Here is a 12849-nt window from a genome sequence, read left to right as displayed (position 1 = left end):
CAGCCTCCGCCGCCGCTGGAATACATCCCCTCTGCTGCGTGTGCCGTTTTTCTAGCGGCAAGGCTGCATCTCTCTCTCTCTCCCTCTTTCGTCTGTTTTCCCCATCCCAGCTTCACGTTCAAGGTTTAACAGCGAGGTCACGTCCATTGACGTCAGCTTGAGTCTTACTGTACGTCCGGCTGCATTTACATACATCAAGGAAATTAGGGCATTAAAAATATGCAAATCCCGCTGCTTGAAGAAGAGACTGTAGATTCCCGGAGCGATCGTCCCTGTTATTGAAGATTGTAATTAAAGGAACAGAAACAAACCAACCCGCCCCCCAGCCCCCCCAAAAAAACAACAATAACAACCAAAAACCCCGAATGACAAATATCTGTTAGGCATTGAGAAGAGGTTCCCGCTGCTCCGGTTCGGTGGCTGACTGAGGACGGCCGGCCTGCAGCACTGCACGGAGAAGAGAACAGGTTAGAGGAGGCTGCTCCAGACGTCTCTCTATGCATAATCAGGGCTTCACCGCTGCGCCATTCTCCTCTCCTCCTCCTCCTGCTGCTGCTCCTGTTGGTTCCAGCGTGTATTATTTTTAATACTGATGCATATGTAAAGGTATATTTGCATTTTTTTAAATTTACTGAAAGTTACAGGCTATCGCATTTTCTTTATATTTTCCGCCTTGGTTATTTTTTTTTAAAGAATCCTTTTCTTTTTCTTTTATTTTTGGCAAGACTTCTCTGCTGTGTGTGCTCTAGATTCTGTTTCCTCCCTGCTTCTGGTTGTATAAGGTTACCAAATATGCACATTGTTAATACAATTCAAGCTGCACAACATTCTTGTTTGGTCTTAACAGGAGAGCACATATTACTGACATGTACCTTGATCAGCTCAAATAATGGCAGCAGCTCGCGAGTGAAAGTTTGATCTCCTAATTAACTTCATATTAGGAAAAAATACCGTTTTAGGGGGTAAGGCAATCTAGATAACGCGCGTAATCGGCACTGTTTCAAACGATTTCCAATATTTCGGTGATGAATTACTACCATACGCGTGCATTTCTTTATTGATTTCAGGAATCTTTGATTTCAAAATATTCTCTTTAAATTGTGCAGACCTAGGAATGGTCAGCTTTCTCCAAGGAAGACATTTTCAACCATGTTGTACGTTCTGTCTTAACGGCTACATTAATAATGTACTACATTTTATTTTTAACTCGTGTGGCTTAAAACCCACACCTAGTGGTGATTGGAAAAGCATTTTGTATGTTATTTTAAAATATTGTCGATATCATAACATTTTATTTATCCTAAAATCCACAGGCCTGGAATTATGTTAAAACAGTGTTAGGTTATTTTGGTTTATTTTAATGAGGAAAATATATTTAACCCCCCAAAATGTATAGTTTATAATGTTTAAAAATAAAATACTACCCTCTTTCTAGCAATAGAATGCTTTAAAATGTAGAATTTCGAACCATAAAAGGAACAATGCCTGCACGTACACACACATTTTAAAAATTAAATAAGTCTAAGCATATGAATAGGAAATTAGTTACACTATGAATGACTTACCTGCACGAGCGAGTAGGGCAAAAGTTAGCCCTCCCCAGAGATTGTAATACATATATTTCGAAATACATGTCAGAGTGTAATTTTCGTTCTCTATTATTCAGCACCTGTTTCACAACATGTATACTTTAATTCTTTAGCGATTCTTATGGTATTTCCAGCGCTACCTCTTGCTCTAGTTTTACAAGCCCTATACTAAAGTGCTCATATGATATGTCACCCAATAAAAAGTGGTCAGATGGCTACACGTAAAACATTAAAAAAAACGGAAACAGACACTATCATCCATTAGGTTAGTTCTTACCTTACCATATATAGCACCAATGCATTAGGAAAGTACATTTTCTACACATTTTTATGAATAACTGCAGGACTCCACAACTGACTGCAGAGTCGCTCATTTACATGTAACATTGGGGACACCTAGCTGGCTAAAATAATTCAGTCTTCTAGGCTGATTTTAATTAAAACACGTGAATCACAGACTTCAGTGCCTCTGTACTAAGAGAGAGCGAGCGAGAGATGCACACTTATGTGCACGCACATATGTGTATGAATAACGCGCATAAGTTGTCTATGCACAGGTACATGTTTGTACATACAGCCACCCATCGATGTGTCTGAGTGCGTGTACAGAGGGCTGCACGATACAGATACCACTGTTATATAATGCACAGCTCTCTATGTCACACGTATGTCTGTGGTGTACTCGTTATGTCTACATGGGTAGGTAGATACTGTCACCATAGCTCTGTCATCTCCTTCTCTGTGTCTGGCCTCCCTTCGTGGTGCAGGGCAGTGCCCGACGCGCCTGGCTGGCTAGCTGCCGCTGCGTGTGCTGCTGCTTACCCCGGGGCCGGTGGGTCGCTGGCTGCCGCCGCTGGAGGGTGGGGAGAGCCGCTGCCGCGCTGCCTCCGGTGCCGGTGCTCTGTCCCAGCCGGGCTGCCTCGAGAGCGGTGCCTGAGCACCCCCCAATCACCCGACATCCCCCCTCCACGCACACCCCCGCCCCCCGCCCTGTATTACCATATGGAGGCCGAGTCCCTGCGAATCACAGCAGCAGCGAGCGGCATTTGAATAAGCCCCGCAACCAGCACAAACCCCAACTCCTCCGCACGCAGCTCTATCTGCAAGGGCCACTTTCCCGGCCCTTCTGCACCTTGCAGCCCCTCCCCCCTCAAAGGCATGTGCCACAGGGAGAGCAAGGGACAGCTGTCTTGCTTCAGTCACTTGCCTCTCGAACACTCACTTGACGAATAGAATATGAACAATAAATATCGCTTCCCCCATTACGTTACACATTAGTTACCTAATACTGAATACAGGGATACATATTTAGTGCTGCATCCATACATTTCACCTGTGTTTTTAAAATGCCACTGAAAGAGCATGATTAATTGCACACATTTTTACGCAGAACATACCTAGAATTCGGTCAATATTGGATCTAAGACGTGGAGCAAGGTGGTTATGAAAAGACATTTTTAATTCTTGATACAGCTTTTTTCTTTCTAACTTTTTAAATAGAAAAGATACAGTATTTCACCCGATCATCCAGTAAATAATAAGATATGTGCAGGCACACTTCACAGGTGAGCACTCTTTCTCTGACGTTCTTTACAGCTTATTTTAGCAGAGGGAAAAATGCAGCTCTGGAGGACAGTCGTTTTCACAACACTCAAACCCTTTAGTGAAAGCATTAAAAATAACACAAATGTCCTGCATTTAAAAGCATCTACGGTTTTTCAATACGACACAATATATGTATTTATTCCCCCCCCCCCCACACACACAGATACTAAATTGGGACAGTGGTTTTCCTGTACAAAAGCTTCCCTTAACTACGGGTGAATACACCTCACTAGGGCTAACCCCTCTCCTTTAGAGAAAAAAAGCCCAGCCTTTTGCTAATTAATAATTTCGTATGTGATATGCCAAGGCAGAAACCAAGATGAGCCGCAGAAGGAGAGAGGACAAGAATTATAATACTGGGGAATTTAATCCACATTTCAGCTCACTGCTAAATTGTTAGATTTTTCAGGACTGGGGGCGGCGAGTGGGGTGATGTGCAGTAAACTCTTTGTTAGATACATTTTGGTGAGTCAATAATATTGTGAGGCTTCAAAACGTTAACTTCAGCATCAATCATGGATAAGTAGCCAATGCAGATGTGTTTTTATGCACTCAGCGTTCGTAGCTTTAGCACTTACGAAATAAGCATTAGCCACCTTTTCCTGACGGCTTTTATGTTGTTTTATTTTCTTCATCAGTTTACACCTTGGCATAAATATCAATAAAGTTACTAATGTATTTCAACTAACGTATTATTTCACTGGTTTCTATAATAATCTGCCCAAAATGCGGATTAAATCTGCCTGTGTGTGTGTATACACACACACACACACACACACACACACACACACACACACACACACACACACACACACACATAACATATATATATCCACCGGGCTCGCTGAAGTCCGCAGCTGATGTACTACTGTACAGAGATCAAGTGAAAAGGTGGCGGGGTTGGGTGTGGGTGGGACAGCCGTTGGATTAATACCCCTTACCCCATCCATTTCTTTAGATCTTTCTGAATAACTGACACAACTTTATGACCTTGTCCAACAAAGGCCCAGTAGGATGGGCAGGTGAGAAAGGTGAGATAATACTGTCACTAGGAGAATATTTGCAGCCCTAATAGGTCCCTTGGGGGAAAGGGCAGTCTGTGCCTTTGGACAGCTCCGGCCAGCAGGGGCATAGCGACACCTACTGGTCGCTTACGCAAACCTACATGGCTGCGGGAGGAGGGGAAGGTGGGGAGGGCTGTGTGGGGCTGAGATTAAATAAAAAGCTTACGAAGAGCCAACACCTGGATCGCCTTTCCTACAGAATGCACTCATTAGGGGAGTGTATGTGTAACACTTCAGACTCAGAATTTAACAAAGCATTAAGGTCTTGTCACAAGATTTTAACCGAAATGAACATAAAAACCCACCAAAGAGCTCTGAAGTGTCTAAGGGGATTGTGATCTTCAGTTCACGAAAGGCTCTTTCTAAAAGAAATCGTCCTACTCATCCTCTCATATATAAGCATCAGAACTGCGATCTACATTAAGTCTGAAATTAAAATACTTCCCCTTACAGTGAGATTCAGGATAATATTATACAGACATTACTGACCCGATGAGAATAATTTTAAATCCTTAACTGCGGAGTAGGTCCTTCCCCAGGAAGTTGACGAAGGACACAGTGGGTACCAGGAGCGAAGAAGGGTAAAACTGGCAAGTCCTTCATATAGCTACCCCCCCCCCCCACCACTCTTTCATTCACTCAGACACGGCTGTGACAGGTTGAGCTTTTGTCCTGCTATCATTATTGTTTTTAATACTGGGGAGAGAGAGGAAGAATATTCTAAAAATAATTTCAGCAGGGACATTTCCCCAACACTTCAGCTTTCAAACGTTAGGACCAAAAATACGGTATGTAACAGTAAATGTAATTTACTGTGAAAGGCAGCAGTATTTCACAAACTGTTTGAGTAAGGATGGATGACCTTGGCAATAATATAATAAACAATAGTCTTGTTTCAGTAGTTAATATTCAGAATGAGGGTTTGTCTTATTTAATTTGTACTGGTACTGTATGGAAATAACACATCCTAGCTCCTCCCAATGTACATTGAGTAACCTCTTTTAATTTGTTTATCTGTTACAACTCTAAATTAAGGATCGGGTTAATCTTTCCAAAAAGTAACTTTACGAATGTAAATACAGATACGGAAGTGATAATCTTGTTAGTCTTCTAGTAGGAACACACTCTCGAAGATGTAGATTATACATTTGATTGGATTAGCTGCTTTTTTAATTTTTGGTAATTTACTAACTGGGCCTTTACACAGTCAGTTTGGATTGGTAATTGGCTTCTAAGACTTCATTTTAGCATTTTAAAAAAAGAGGTTCATATTTAAGGTACAGTAGGAGGGGAAAACATTTTAAATCAAGGACATTTCTGTGCACCTGCCAGGTTCTTTCTTTCTTTCTTTCTTTCTTTCTTTCTTTCTTTCTTTCTTTCTTTCTTTCTTTCTTTCTTTCTTTCTTTCTTTCTTTCTTTCTTTCTTTCTTTCTTTCTTTCTTTCTTTCTTTCTTTCTTTCTTATTTTTAAAATAAAGCCTCCATATCTTTAACCATTAAAAACAGTGTGGCTCAGGGCCATTACATGTGTTTTTTTACAGATAATATGGCTGACATATGCTTTTGAAAAGGTGTCCCTGCCGCAACTATTCAGAGGTGTTTAACTTCATTTCATTCTGTACACCCAAATGTAGGTCCTCAAACATGTATGCTCTATATGTGCGTTAATGATAAACACAATTTAGCTACCTCTCAATTACATTTTGAGAGACCCATATCCATAACATAATAATATTAACCTTTTCTTTTCTTAGAAAATATAGTACAAAAGGAAGGAAAGGCACGAGATATTATATCTCGTTAAGAATCTCACCTCTACCCACAAAAATAAAACATAGTAATAATCAGATATGCCTTTAAGTATTGAAGAGGTCTCTACATCCTTGGTGATCACACCTGCTACAATGTGGACAATAACACACCTCTTTCCTGGTAATACAACATTTATTTGACTAGATATTTTTGTGGAGATTATTGTTCTTTTGTTTTAGTGACACCAGACAGTGTTGATTTTTTATCTGTCACTAAGAAATTTGATATTTCTCCGTTTGCATTAAAAATAATGAAGTTCCCTCAAACCTACCCACCAAAAATTAGCTATTCACGGAGATTGCTGTAGCTTATTTAACAACAGTCCTAAGAACTACAGGTATATTAATTTAAAGCTACACCCTGTTGCAGAGCAATCGGGTTCTTCTAATATATTTCCACAGTTCAGCAGAATGTATTAGTTCTAGATATTCGTACCTTTATTAAAATATTTTTTTGTTGGGAGGTCTAAACGCCTGTTAATAAATAGTTGCAAGCATCTCTTAATAATACATGGGCTATTAGATACTATAAAACACGAAATCAGCATTTCCCTTTGTTCCAATATGTTACCTACAGTACTCGTTTTCTGTACTGGGGGTTTTCTTCTCTCACTTCTTTTAAAGCGTTTAGGCAGGAATGACTGACTAAAGGAATAGTCTACTGATCAGCAGCATTGTCCATATGCATTAATCAAGATATGAAAATGTAAACCTCTAACAATTCCCATCGATAAATTGGCCTGCTAGCTGGGCAGGCTAATTGTGGCAGCAGGCATATTGCATAAAACCCTGCGAGTGGCTGGCCAAAGGATGTAGATCAAAAGGCTGATATTGCGGGGAAAGTGACGAGTCAGCGCACCTTAACCCATCTTTCCAGGAAAAAAAAGTCCCAGCGCAGAAGTGAGGGAATATATGTTTTTAAAAGGAACATTCTACTTCATGTGAAAGTTCCTTGTAAAGACATTCGGTTTTGCCATTTTGCCTAAGCAACATATAGATTTCTTTCTTTCTTTTGAACCTATTTTGTACCTGTTTCTCAGAAGTACCCCCATAGAGACTGTAGAACTTTGCTCAGTTGCATTTCTGTTTCCTTCGGCTAGCAGAAAGACAGACAATGGCATGGGCAAGACAAATGTCAAATCTATCCCCCACCAGAGCGATCAGGCAACCCGAGTACACGCCCTTACAAAAGTCAGCTTTCACTTCCTCCAGAAATACACCACAGCTAGATGGCTGGCAACTTTATCATGCGCACGCACGCAGTCTCACACTGATGTGTGGCTATGATCCTGGGCGTTGCCAGCCCCTGCACATATACATTATCCCCTACACGTGCTGCCCCTCAAATGCAGTTCTCGATATGTGTGTGTGTGTGTGTGTGTGTGTGTGTGTGTGTTTGTGTTTAATACGCTTATAGGCAGGTCGCCATCAGGTGATCAGGTTTGTAATCCAATAGTCTTTTTTCCCGTGTAAATATGATTTGCCATTAACAGTAAGAAATTAAAAGAAAAGAAAGGGAGATGCTAGCCCGAGCGGTGAAATGGCCTCTGGCTTTCCCCCGCTGCTGCTACGGTGCCGGGCGCAACCCACTGAGCCTAGCACTAAACTTTCTCTCCGTGTTTGCAGGAAATCCATGTTCCCTACGAAGTAGGCGAAGGGACCGAGAGCGCCCAGGCTAGCTGGGAGGAGTATGGGCAGGCAGGGAGGGAGGGGCTGCTCCTGCCGAGGTTCTCCCTCCACCTCCTCCGTTCTCCCCCTGCCCCAGCTCAGGGAAAGCGCCCGAACCCCCCTCGCCCACCAAGTGGGTAAGCTTCGCCTCGCCGCCTCCACAGACCATAGGGACCCTGCTGGTCAGGACACCCTCCTCCCCCCGCAAGCCTGGGCACTGAGGGGAAAGGTCACCAGGTGACGGACAGTGCCTACTGGCGGCTGCAGCTGGTGCCCTTGTACTTACCCCAGCGATGCCAGTGTGAATGGTGGCCGGGGCGCTTCCACTCCCACTCTCCCAGGGCTGCCGGCTGGCGAGAGGCTCGGCTCCTGTCTCCTCTCGTCAGGCTCTCCTCCTGACACACGCCCGCCCTCACTCACATAGATTAGTTGTGACTTTCCGAGCCAAGCCCTGCTCACTCAGCCTTCGCCAAGAGCGGGGGGGGGGAGGGGAGAGGGGAGGAGAGGTAGTGCGGGGGGACCAGGATGCTGCCCTCACCGGGCTGCAACGTGACGCGCCCCCTTCGCCAGCCATCACCCTCCCACCCATCCAGCCCTAGAAGGAAAAGAAGCCTCGGGGGGAGCCTGATGCGCACTCAGCTCCGAGCTGACCAGGGCCCGGGGAAGTACAAAAGCCTGTCTGCAGGGCCCCCTTCCTGCCTGTTCCACTGATTATGTATGCAGGCGTCCGAAAGGGTGGGAAAATCCAGGGGAACGGGGCCGCGAGCCACTTTCATCTCCAGCTCGGCTTAATGAGGGAGATCCCGCAGCCCCGGCTTCCCTCCCCATCCCGGGCAATAGCCGCACCAGCAGCCGGAGCTTCGCCTGCCTCCTTCCCTCACCTCGGCTCAGAAACCCCCTACATTTCAGGGCTGCAAAGGGCAGGTTCCACCCCATGAAAAAAGGCCTCGTGCTAGCTTTAGAAGGTGCCCACCTCGCTCGGTGGCTTTCTCCTCTTGAATTAATGCTCAAATGGGGGTTTTTTTTTGGGGGGGGGGAGAGAGGAGGTTAAGGGTGAGGGAAGGTAAGCTCGACATCGAGTCTCTTCGTTCCCTCCCGGGATCTGAGCCCCCAAATGAGTTGAGCAAACAAACTGCTGCATGGTAGTGATAATGCAGAAGTGTCACTCAAGGTCCAGGTGGGGTAGGATTCAGCAAATGAGCACATCGGCTGTTTCCAAATGCGCTCCGTTCCCAGTCCTTCAAGATGTTTCTTGAGAAGGGAGACAAAACACAAAATTAAAAGGTATTTAAAAATGGAAACGGACAGGCAGAGGGGAGGGGAGACTGCTTTAAACAACAGATTGAAGACAGATAACATCTGGGAAATCATGCCAAAGGGCGTTTAGTGCAAAGTGGGCATAAACACTCACATCATTCGGTGGATTTGGTTAAAAAGCTGTCTGTTTATCAATCCAGCACCACCGTCGGTGCTCTGTTAAACACAATCAAAGCAGGCCCTCATTATTAATTCGATAGTAGTCTTTATGAATTATAGCTCCCTCGCTCGCTCTCTCACATACACACCTTTGGGGGGAGGGGAGGAGGAAAAAATCAGTGGAAACTTTCAGTATTGTAAGACATTCTAATTGTCTTCTTGATTTCCTTGTTGAACTGGAGGTGAACTGCTACATTTTTACAAACGATTAATCTACACAAAACCCTGTTTACCTTTATATTCAGCCAAGATGTTACAGCACAGAATACCCAAACAAATCGCTTGGAAAACAAACCCCTACATTTGTAATTGTTACATTTATCATAGCTCTACAATTGACAGAACAGTGATTCCATCAGACAAAATCTCCTGTCCTCTATAATGCAAATTATGGCACTATATGATATAGCAAATAATAGATAGGTGTGTAGAGTACAACTGTAAAATTATGGTTCGTACCAAGTTATGTAAGTGGTATGTGTCTGTATAGAATGGAGGAATTGCAAGCATTAATTACAAAGACTTTGACGCTGTGTTTTAAGATGAATTGACCTGGCGTCTTCTGTTTCAAAATAATCGAATTAAATTTAAGAATGATTGTATCACTGATCTTGAAGTAAAATGGAAGATAGTTTTCTTTTAAAAGTAGATTGGTTATATCAAAATAAAAGAGAGGTTTGCTTAGTGTAGAAGAAAAAAATGAACCATTGGGAAATACGTAATTTAACCCTCTATATAATGTTATAAACCTAGAACAATCTTTATTTTTTTTTTTACAGATTTTGGTGTTATGTGAACTGCATAAGACGATGAGTATAAATATCTGGTAAAACTATGTATAAAGTTATTTTAAATTTTAAATTATATCAGAATAAAATTAACTGAACACTGTATGTTTCATTAAGAATGATTGTCTAATCATTTCCTCATAATTTAACATATTGTCTTTAAATTTAAATAATAAAATTTGCTTTAATTACATTTTAAATTTGAACTCTCTTAACACACCTACCCCAAAATTCGCACAGAAATGTCAATATACTGCAAACTCCTGAATATGCTTGTATCCTGTTTTATAATATGCCATAATCTGAAACATGTAATATTTCAACAGATTATCATTCAAACTCTGGGATTAGCAGTGTAATTTTTCCTCACATTGTCCATAAAAATGTCCTATGATGATAGTAACTTTACTATGGGCCATCAGTTGCCTAGTATGTTTCTTGCTGAGGTAGTTCACATTCAAGTTTATTCTTCTCCAGAGCAGTATACACTAATGACAACATACTTTTCAATATACGCCTATATAATTTTCAGCATTAAATACTAGCTAATCTGTTTCTGGGTTCCTCAACTGCAGCGACGACAGAAACGAATTGCTGTTGATCTTTGAGAATTCAAGGGGAAAAAATAGAGGAAAATAATCAGATTGGTCCTACTGCCACTAAAGTCATTGAGAGATTTTTCAATTAAAATAAGTACATGGGAATAGGATTGGGCCCATTTATTTTGATTTTGGCTAGAACACTTTATGTCTTCTGGTTGCAAAATGTAGATCTGAAGCCAGTTTATGATTATAGTTGGAGACTTGGTTCTAAAAAGCGAATGTAAGTGATTGTAAATGGGATTTAGGAGGACAAAAGAGCTTAACTTTTAACGTTTTAAAAACTGTATTGTTTTTCTTGTCCATTAATAATATTCACTATTTCATTAATTCTAATAATATTATGAACTAAAATGAGATTTACTATGAGTTTTCTTTAAGCTATTTTGGTGGAAACAGAGATAGTTTTAAAATTCTGCCTTATTTTAAAAATTATTTAAAGTTGTTTACTCTCTTCTACTTTGGCCATTGAAAGCTTTAATTTGCTGTCAGTGCGTTTGCATATGGACAAAGACTCGATGTTTAGTCAACAAAACTATCATGGCAAAAATCATATTGTTTACTAAGACGAGGTCATATCACGTCATCGATTTTTAAGCAGAACTCTCTTGTGAAGTCATCGGAGACTTCACCTTTACAAAGATGACACTATATTACTCCGCTTTGCATAGGATTAAGAATCGATTAAACAAAATAATCTAAAAATATGTAATATACTATTTTAATCAGTGGTAGTCAAACACAAATAAAAATAAGAGCTCCGTCCTACAATTTCTGCTGATGCAAAACTTCTATTAACTTCAATCGATGTTTTCCCTGAGGAAAAAATGCAAGATTGAGTCCATTAATTGTACAGTAGCTATAATCGACACGTATGGAGTAGCAGAGGAAATTTATCTCAAATATATATATATTTATATATGAAGTTTTCATGCCACGTCGAGTCGTGATCAAAATATTTTAAGTAATTAATACAACGAGCATTTCTGAAAATTCCTTGGTTGTTAAGTGTTTGACTTCCTAAGATTTGCACATAAAGGAAGTCAAAGGCAAAATTCCTACTGAATTCAATACTCTCAAGAAGGGCCTCTGCGTTGTATTTGTTTTATCCCCCCCAAAAAGTTTTGAGTCTATTTCTATGTGTGAGGCATACCTGCTAATCACGGCGTGCATTGTAACATTCAGAATGGAACATGAAAAGGGCCTTATGACATCTTAAGATTTTTCTAGGCAAGGTATAAACCAAATACCTAGTTTGGTACTTTTCTATTTTGCACGGTAGTGGTCACTTTTGAATCGATTGTCCTAATCCAAAAGATCAGAAAAAATCACACCCGCCTCCGAGTTCGATAATTAATATCTTTTATTTGCTAAGGTTGTGATTGCTAGATGAGGTGAACAGCTAAATAGAATGGACACCAGCTAGAATTTTTTGACGGTGGTATTTTCCAGATATTTTCTGGGAAGAAGAGTTTTCTCCCAGGTGCGAAAGAATCGACAAGCGTTACTGTCCGAAGACTTTGCCATGGGTTTTGTGCAAAATACACATCGGCAGAGGTATCTGATTATTGCATAAAGCAATTGATCTTGATCTTACAACGTGCTCAGTGCCTTCAAGATCCATTGAACTTGACATTGAGGGCGGCTAGAGCCTCGCAGGAACTGCTCAGCAATGTGTGGGATAGAGCCCAGCAACCCACGTTTATATATATTATATATATTATACTAAGCGTTTACCATTTTATTTAAACACGCAAAGCTGTAAATCTGGGAACGAGCAATGTCTCTAAGCTCGTGCCTTGCAAGAAGTCCTGCGAGGGGACCCCATTTCTTCGTGCACCTGGGTCTTCTCCTGAGATGCGCTGCATCAAAAGCGAAGAAACAGGTGCTACCTTCCATTTACTCCAAGAAAGGGCCCTTTCTTTTGGACACATGTTCCCAAGCAAATCTGCACTTTATCATTTTCCAACAAAAGATACAGGTACATTCCCATGAAAGGGTAGGGAAAATCTCTTGAATTTCATCTGGTAAGAGCCTGTCTCGGTCAAATCCATGACATAATGCTATTCAGAGCAGACACCTGTGAAACAAAGCTATCCTGCACCTGGATCCGATTGCAATTTGCTAATTCTACGGGATAGTCTTCAGCAAAGAAGAATGAACCATCTAAACAAATTGCGTGCGTACATGGCTGTGTGCAGTGTATATGTGTATAAAATGGGTATGGATACATACCCATACTGTTTGTGG

Source organism: Pelodiscus sinensis, chromosome 6, assembly GCF_052426305.1.
Source record: "Pelodiscus sinensis isolate ZL-2025 chromosome 6, ASM5242630v1, whole genome shotgun sequence".
In the NCBI taxonomy this organism is placed as follows: Eukaryota; Metazoa; Chordata; order Testudines; family Trionychidae; genus Pelodiscus; species Pelodiscus sinensis.
The sequence above is the reverse complement of the archived record's forward strand: the minus strand, read 5'-3'. Positions refer to the sequence as shown.